Here is a 9779-nt window from a genome sequence, read left to right as displayed (position 1 = left end):
TTTGTGGTCACTTGGCCACGCCCCTTTTCTAATTGACCCTCTTATAGCTACCCAAAGGGTAAAGTTCAACTTTTTTTGATAATTATTAATCTAGAGAGTCCAGAAAATTGTTCTGGACTAGTTTTGTTCCGATCGGGCGAAAAACCTAGGACGAGTTCGCAAAAGTAGTTTTCTTTACATAATTGCGAATATTTAATTAATGATTTGATTGACAGCAGTAGTTCTTGAGGCAAATGTGTTCATCATGAGGAGATCTATCAAATGATATGAATATTGTGTGGATGTGTGAAACACCACGTGGTTACAGGGGCGTAAAACTCGTTAGCGCCACCTAGCGGCCGATTTCTTTCAAAATTCTCACAGACCTCTAGGGTCACAAGTCGAACATGCCCACCGAGGTTCATTCAGATCGGCCTCCATTAACCTTGTCTAATAGGTGCTCAAATTTCATTGGCCGACAGCTGACATGTTTTTTGAAATGCATCAGTGTCCTCATTAACAGTTGTGGCCCCTCGGATGAAGACACGGAACACCAATTTTCAAGTCAATCGGACTAACGGTTGTGTAGTTATAGCCGTTTTCATGTTTTTGTCCTGTCATAGCGCCACCTAGTGGCCAATCGCCGCAATTATTATTATTTATTTTATTTTTTTTTACTGTGACCAAAGATTGAGCCCATAAACAGATGTTCCGAGTTTGGTGAAAATATCTTATTACTTTTACAAGATATTACCATTTTAGTAAAAGTGGCCCCGCCCACTTCAAACGTTTTGGCGGCCCTAAGCGACTGTGAATAAAAAATTCTACTTATTTTGATAACGTTTAATCTCCAAAGAATCTTTCTGCACTGGTTTGGTTCCAATCGGGCAAGAAACCTAGGACTAGTTCACAAAAGTAGGTTTTTCAAAGAATCCAAAGTACCCGAAAATTTCGACAAGCGAATCCGAGGCATGAGCCAAGGATTCCCGCCTTGAGCCAGGGAATTCCAACGATTTAAGACAATTGAGCCTAGGACTAACGGAGTTTGGAGCCATTTCGTACTTTCCACCACTGTAGCGCCCCCATCAGGCCAATCGGGGCGAGCCTTGGTGATGTTGTAGGCCCCTACCAGGCCTCAAAGTTTCAAGTCTCTAAGATTTAGGGGAGAATGCTGATCCTCAGAAATGTTAACAATTACAATAGGGTTTCAGCGCTATGCTCTTGAACCTAGTAATGTTTTTATAAATCAAATGTCATAAAGGCGTCATGATAGGCTATACTTTTTCTCAGGGAAAGCAGGAATAGTCTCTACCGCACATGTGCTATTGGTCTAACCTTAATTTGTTATTCGAAGATATTTAGTGTTATAGGCTAATTGTATTTGTTCATTTTGCTCTGTGCAGGTTTTAGAGTTATATAAACAGCTAAACAATTAATGTGCGCTTTATAATTGCTCGTTATGGTGATGATTGTTTTTTTTTCTGTTTTGTGCCCTCAGTTAAAGAATTGTATCGTGTGTAAGTGGGTGGTTGTGCTTCATTATGTGCTATGAGGCTAAAGTGAAAAGTAAGATTGAGGTTTTGTGAAGTTTGTAATATGATTTAAAACCACTTACGTGTCAAATATTTTTATTTTACTCACGGCAATAATGAACTAAACCATTTCTGCACGACGATGTACATCTTCTCACTCTCTCTGGGGATATTTGTCTTTAGTTTTATTCACTAGCTTGACACTGTGCTGCCCTCTTGTGACAGACAATGGAAGCGATTTAATTTTGGAAATTATTTACTGTAAACGAAGCCAAACCCATATGATTTCAGGTCCATATAGAGACATGTTGCTCAAAATGCTTTTTATAATATCATTTAACCCTAATAACAATATTGCATAAGAATAACATAACAATTGTGACATGAGACGATCTCATATTAATGAATTCTTTGGAAATGCCAGAAACAGAATCTCTTATTGTGGAGTTTTTCTTTATTTGAGGTTTATGAATTCTAGTCCAACTGTATTTAATATTTCACAGGTTTTACAGAACGTAATGTGGGTTTGTAAAATGTTTGTGGATGATGGCAACATTATGCAATATAATTGCATAATAAACTGGTTTGAGATGTAAGATGACAGATGATATTGTTTTATTCTCATTATTATATAATGATATTCCGCCTTACCACCTGTCTTACCTCCTTTCCCTGCATCGACCAGATGCATGCTGGGATAGACTCCTGCTGGGACAGAAATTGAAGCTGGTGTGGATGGATGGATGGATGGATATCGTCACTTACAGTGTGTGAATCACTAGATAAGACAAGTGTGCTAAATTTCATAATAATTCAAACGAACTAACTTAAAAGTACCTCAGAATGTTTTGGCAAGGTTCTTCCAGTGACATTAATGGAACGTTCGTTATGAGTTACCTGGTCTTAAATAATGTTCTCAAAACGTAATGTTTGTATAGAGTGTATGCATGTGACGTCACCGTCAGCAGTTATGACTGCGGATACGCCCACTGTGTGGCAGCATTGGTTTTCAGCGTGAATGCCGCGAAAAACACACAAAACACATCCAAAACGGGAAAGAGCTTTGCGACTGACTGCACAAATAGATTCGACACGAAATCTGAGGTATATTTTTAGAGACTGCCGAATTAAGCTACAGAAAAAAAGAAGCAAATGGATCGCAGCAGAAATAACTGGACTCCAGGCAGAGAAAAGTGGATTTGCAGTTATTACCCGTTTTGTCAATATGTTGGATTTTGGGGTAAAATCATACCCTATATAGCTACTGTATTGTTATATAGTCTATTGTATTAACTCCTCAATTAAATATTTACAGTCGTCTGCATAATTGGGTGTTTTTAAATAAAAACACCCAATTATGGGCGATATGATCACTCCGATTTAGACCTACCTATATTATAGTTATATAAAGCATTCACAGGCAGATTTGCTATTTCCCCGGAGTCAAAAGCAGGCACATATAAATGTCAGGAAACACGATTCCTGGGTGGCTGCATGTCAATATCCATGGATTAGGTTTCTTTGACAAGTTGTAAGGAACACTATCAAGTCCAACCTTTAGAGTAATCGTTTGTTTTACTCGCGTTTTCGCAGTTTCCCCTATTAAATCCAGTCATGTAGCAGGTTCTTTTGCCACTCAGTCCCGCTGAGGGAGCGTGTTCTGGCGGGAAAGTGACGTCAACGCATACCCTCTATACTTTATTCATGTAACGTTTTTCTAAAACGTTTTAGTTAGTTTAATGTTTTTTTTTTAATGTTACAGTTTCAGAACGCTCAGAGAACATTCAAAAGTAACATGTCAAAAGGAATGTTTTCTTTAACATTGCATAGCCAAAAAAAAAAAAAAAAAAAAAAGTGTTGAAAGTTCAGAAGACCATTAGCAAAACGTTCTTACTACGTATTTTTGTTAGCTACCATGGTATAGGGATGGTATCAGATGATAATATATGGTACTTTGAAAAAGTCTATACCATACATTATATTTCCAAGAATACTTATATCCTGTACTGTCTATAGCCTGTTTTGTATGCTTTATATTTTTTTATTTCTTATTCTGTTCTATTTTATTACATGTTTATTATCTGTGTCTTGTTGCTGTCATTCTGTCTGTACTGTGGAAACTTCTGTCACCAAGACAAATTCCTTCTAAGCATATTTGGCAATAAAGCTCTTTCTGATTATGTAACACCATGATATTTTTATGTTCACATATCATGGTATTATCACAGTAGCCTATTCTGAGATAAAAAAGGGGTTACTACAATGGTACAAAACTTAATGATCTACCGTTTCGTGTGTCGGTAAACAAACAAACAAACAAAAACGGATCGTTTTCTGTTCTTAAGGGCGTGTTTTCAAGAGCTCAGATCTTCACACATGTCAGCACAAAGATTTAGACTTCAGGCCAATTTATTTGTTTTTGGAAGCATTTCCCGCAGCAGTTCAGAGGTCAGAATTCATCACCAGCAGCCTTATTTGGTAGATATTCTGTTTTGTCGGAGTTTATTGCTGGAGGCTCTGCGCTGATTGATGAGTCACTTAAGAGTTACTTCACATGTCTGGGGATGTTTGTGCAATAATTAATGATCAGTATCAGTTTTGTGGTAATACGAATCTGTGCCTTGTCTTTGTTCGCATGTAGAAATAATTTAATCTACATCTTTACAGCGTGCAAGCCTTTGAGCACGGATGGACGCGACCAACGCATGCGCAGTACCACGCACTCTTCCCGCGTCTAGCAAAATCGGACCGCATGCGAGACGAAAATGAACGCCGAATCGCGAAGTATATCTCCACATCGTCGGAGCGATGTGTAAACAATCCAACAGCATTTTATGTGTTGTTTAAGAGAGCGTTTATCTGAAATTGATGACAAGACCGGAATAAAAATAACAGCGCGAATAATCGGTTGTATAGAAAACATGAAATAATATTTCAGATAATACCCTTTGTAATACTTTAAACGTGCTGGTGAAAATGTAGGTTTAGCATAAAACAAAAATATAAACAAATTATTAATATAATGTTTATGAATATAAGGAAACGTATATTTTAGGTGTTTTTACATGTCACTTTTTCTTTGTATTTATTTTATTGTATTGCTGAATATTAAGACTATTCCATGTAGAGCTCATAAAACTGTATGTAAAGTAGGTCTAATCTTTTAGATGCATTATAACACTAAGACAGTGTTTAAAAATTTCCTGTCAGCTACCCAGATATCCATCATGTTCATGATCCGTCTGGAATTGTGCCGTGTGGAATTTTTCTGTTCAAGTTCAAATAAAGGGCGTCTGTAAAACCCCACCCCCCACAAACCCTTATAAATGATGAGAGCGCTGTTCTTAAAGGTACCTGCTTGCAATGGAGGTTTAACACTGTTCTCTCCTGGAGCTGTGTGTGTGTGTGTTCGCACACCGTGTTGTGAAACAGTGGGATGGCCATGACCTTGATCTGTACCCGTGCGCCAGGGTGCCGGCGTGGGCATCAGGTGTTGGCATCTGCACTGCAGGTGCCTGTGCCCAATTAAAGGGGCGGCTTGACAAGCTGCCCGGTGGGCATGGCAGCAGGCCTTTAATTTAATTACATGGAAATGCACTGATTCAGGGTGAAATGAAGCAGAACGTGTCTGTTTGTTAGCCGCAGATGACTGCCACTTGACTGACAGAGCGCTTGGATTCTGGCTGATGTTTTTTTTTTTTTTTTTTGGTTATTAACACGGGTTCACTGCGCTGGAGGACCTACCGCGGCGTATCATGGATCTGTCTGTCTGATGAAGTAATAAATAGCTGAATTTACTTGTGTAGACTTAAGGCCGTTCACACCAAGGATGATAACTAGAGTGCTGCAGGGATGATGTATTTTTGTAGGCTAAAACCTGGAAACGAGTTGCATTTTAGCTCTTCGAGTTCCATCGTCCCGAAGTCAGTGGGGGTTTATAAAGTTCTGTGGTGAACACAAGCTCAGGATATTTTCACGTTTTATTTGACAACATACAATACATCAGTAATATCTCCCTGTGATTTTTTTTAAAAGCTTTTATTTTTCGCTAACAAGTAGCTAAACGGGACTACAGAGGTTGTCGGGGTCATCACGCTGAACAGGTAAACTCATCTACACACCAGTCCGCTTTCACAGCCATTGTGTTTATAATCGCACTCTTCTAACTCAAACCCTTCTAACTCAAACTTTCAGGGAAAATGTTTATAAATTAGGACTGAAGGAGTTGTCGAAGCTTAACGGTGGTGACATTGAAGTCAAGCAAGTGCAGTTTAGTTCGTTTATAGCCTACACTTAGCTTTTTACTTCCGACGCTTGAATTTAGGCATCAAAATTCACAAAGACTGGTTCAGATGTGATTATCATGATGGACAAAATGTGTAAGAATCATGAACTTTTGTTGATCATATGCAGCTTATTTTCTGCAATAATCCAAAAGCCAATGGAAAAATCCTATTGGGTTTTTGTCAAGAAAACCAGGGTGAAGCGAATTTCCAGGTTGGCCTACAAAAAACATACTCATTGCAGCACTTTATAAAGATATATCGTTGAAAGAAATAATTTTGGGTTGGACTATCCCTTTAAGGTTTCAACAGGTTTCAAGTCAACATGAAATCAAAATTCATAATATTTTATGGAATATTGCAGTGTTTATTGGTGCACATCATTATTTTTAAATTAATGTTCCTCGTAATCTTGAAATCGAATAACTTCCTCTCGCTCTTGCAGCGACATCTCTTCTCTGATGATGACGGCAGGGCAGCCTGTCACTCACATGAGATCCACCAATAACAAACCACAACCATCCAATCAGTTCCCCACAGACAAAATCACAGTAGGGAAGAAAAGACAATCGCAACTTCTGACTTTAATGAATTGCGAGTTCTACACAGCAAAATCTCCAGAGTTAAATAAACTCTGCTCAGAGTACATATGGCCCCTCTCTAAATAGTGTTAAAATAACACTGAAGCAGAGTTAATGAGATAATTAAGCAATTAATTAAGTGATGAGTGTGCATTAGTGATGAACACCTGCTGTTAACAAGCAGAATCACTGAAGAAAAGAGAAACACAAGAACTACAACTGACTTCAGCCACAGCCTTATCAATTGCTTAATTATCTCATTAATTTTAACTCTGCTTTAATGTTACTTTAACACTATTTAGAGAGGAAACATATGTACTCTGAGCAGAGTTGATTTAACTCTGGGGATTTTACTGTGTACGCTCCTAAAAATAGATTTCAGTTGCATTTGAAGATGTATTTTAAGTAAGCATGTTCACAGAAATCACAGCATACTCCCACATTGCTACTTTTACATTACTAGCTTGCAGTGTAGCATGTTTTAATCCAAAAATAAGAAGCTGTTCAGAAGCAGCATATGTAACTTGGAGGAAAATCAAAGTGCATGACGCAAGCGAACAATCATGCTGGAATATATCATACCGCCCTTCCCTGGAGACACTCAAACGCCACTTGGAGTTCACAATCACCACTCTGAGAGATAGTTCAGATGAGTTATAAAACTCTTAACGCCTGCTCTTAACTTGGCTGAGAGTCAGCACCTGCAAATAACCATAGACGTGCCATAAAAGTCAGCAGCATAAAGTAAATCAGGTCATAAGTTCAGCTGTATGTGTTTGGATTATAGTGTCTCATTTGGTCATATGGTTTGTGTTATTCATGAGGGGAGTGATCGGCTAAACCTGGCAGGTCTCGTGAAGAATGAGTGTGCGAGGTGAACATCTGAATACACTGATGCCGAAAAGAGCATTAATCATCAAAGACACAAGAGCAATAAACATATGTATTTACGTTAGAGTTTATTACGTTAGAGTTTATTTATTAACCCAAACTATGCAGAGAACGTATTTTTCTTGCTAATTGCGTAGGCTTGAAAAATGGCAGATGTTTAGCACTGATTGCAGATGTTTATTTTTGCATGGTGTCAAATGACCCAGCAAACAAAAATGTGTTACGAAAACATTATTTCTGAATGTTCTGTGTCTCTTGGTTAAACATTCCATTTTATCATTCTTTAAATGTTATGGGAACATTCAACACTATCTCACGACCAATTCGTAAATATTTTATGAGGTGGCTAATTCGTAAGAATTCATAGGACCTCGAATTCATACGATTTGTCTAAACCCCAGTGACGGTAGGTTTAGGGGCGGGGTTTGGGGTAGGTCATTCGTATGAATTCATACGAATTTGTCAGCTCATAAAAAGCGTACAATTTAGCAAAAAACATGAATTTGTACAAGTGAGGTCATATGAATTTGTACGAAATTAGCCACCTCATAATATACGTAGGAACTGCTGTGAGATCGGGTTGGAATACTATTTTTAAATCATCCCTGTGTCATGATCACCAGTTGGAGTGCCCTGGATAGCCACCAGAGGGCACTCCACCCCGGACTATTGCCTCACCACTTCGGACTTAATTTCCCATAACCCACTTCCCGGACTCATTATCACTTCATTGCACCCAGCTCTCTTGAGTTATGTTATTAGTGTCTGTCTATTTATACCGAGTTTGTTTCTGCCTTTGTTGTTGAGTTTTAATCTATTGTCACCGGCTTTACTGAGCACTCTGTTTTGGTTTTTTGTTCTCTGTTTTCTTGCTTCATGTGTGGACTGTTTAGATGGTGTTTGACTCTTGCCTGGATGACTACGATTTCCCTAATAAATGCTGCAATTGGATCTTACCCTCCAGTCTCTGAGCATACGTGACATAAAACTTGAACCATTTTCAGATCCAGCAGTATGGGGATTCAAATTCATCCTCCGGCCACTATAAAGGAGTGGATGGCTCAACTTCGGGCTTCAACTGCTCTGCAACAACAGGGGATGGAGGTAGGAGGCTTTGCCCAGTCGTTTTGGACCATGGTGGTGGGGCTGGGTTATAATGATACGGCACTGAAGGATATCTTTAATAACTGCCTTGATGACTCTTTACCTCTATTCACCTTTCACAGAGACTTTCCAACCGTGCCTCCCTCAATGAGTCAAGACCCTGGCTTTCTGAGTCCCACTGATAAGCTCCAGCCTGTGAGTCCACTCCAGAGCCGGCTCCAGCCCGTGAGCCAGCTCCAGTCCCGGAGGCTTCCCCAGAGTCCGCTGTAGGCCCGGAGGCCATCCCAGAGGCCATTCTTGTGCCACCCAAGCTCCTTGCCCTGCCGACGCCACCCAAGCTGTCTGCCCTGTCGACACCACCCATGCTCAAGCTCCACACCCAAACCTGCTGGAGCCCGCCTGGTCAGTTCCTCCAGCACCGCCCTGGCACTCAGCCAGGACTCCAGACCTGCTGAAGCCCGCCTGGTCAGTTCCTCCAGCACCGCCCTAGCACTCAGCCAGGACTCCAGACCTGATGAAGCCCATCTGGTCAGTTCCTCCAGCACTGTCCTGGCACTCAGCCAGGACTCCAACCCTGCTGGAGCCTCCCTGGTCTGTTCCTCCGGCTCCACCCTGGCCCTCAGGGACTCTGGACCTGGCCCACCATCCCTCCCCCTGATCCTCCTCCAGTCCACCTCCCTCCTGAGAGTTGTTTTGTTTCGCCATTTGGAGCGTCTGGTATCCGCTCCGTAGAGAGGGGGTACTGTCATGATCACCAGTTGGAGTGCCCTGGTTAGCCACCAGAGGGCACTCCACCCCGGACTATTGCCTCATCACTTCGGACTTCATTTCCCATAACCCACTTCCCGGACTCATTATCACTTCATTGCACCCAGCTCTCTTGAGTTATGTTATTAGTGTCTGTCTATTTATACTGAGTTTGTTTCTGCCTTTGTTGTCGCATTTTAATCTATTGTCATCTGCTTTACTGAGCACTCTGTTTTGGTATTTTGTTCTCTTTTTTTTTTTGCTTCATGTGTGGACTGTTTAGATGGTGGTTGACTCTTGCCTGGATGAGTACGATTTTGGATTTCCCTAATAAATGCTCCAATTGGATCTTACCCTCAAGTCTCTGAGCCTACGTGACACCCTGAACATTCTGAAACATGTAGTAAGATTTAAAGTTCCATGAATGATGTATAAACGTTTTTGTGCTGTTTTGAGAACATTTTTAAAGACCAGATAACTTTGAACGAACGTACTATTAACGTTACTGGAAGAAAATTTGTTCAAAACGTTGAGAGAACGTTAACTGAAGTTCTGAGAACAAACATTCCCTGACTGTTGACTGTTCCATAGATGAATAAAAAGAGAGAGATAGGGCTATGAAAAAACTAGCATTGTTGTGGCAGCTAGCAGCTAATCGCACC

Source organism: Megalobrama amblycephala, linkage group LG2 (genome assembly GCF_018812025.1).
Source record: "Megalobrama amblycephala isolate DHTTF-2021 linkage group LG2, ASM1881202v1, whole genome shotgun sequence".
NCBI classification, from domain to species: Eukaryota; Metazoa; Chordata; class Actinopteri; order Cypriniformes; family Xenocyprididae; genus Megalobrama; species Megalobrama amblycephala.
This window is presented reverse-complemented; position numbering follows the sequence as displayed.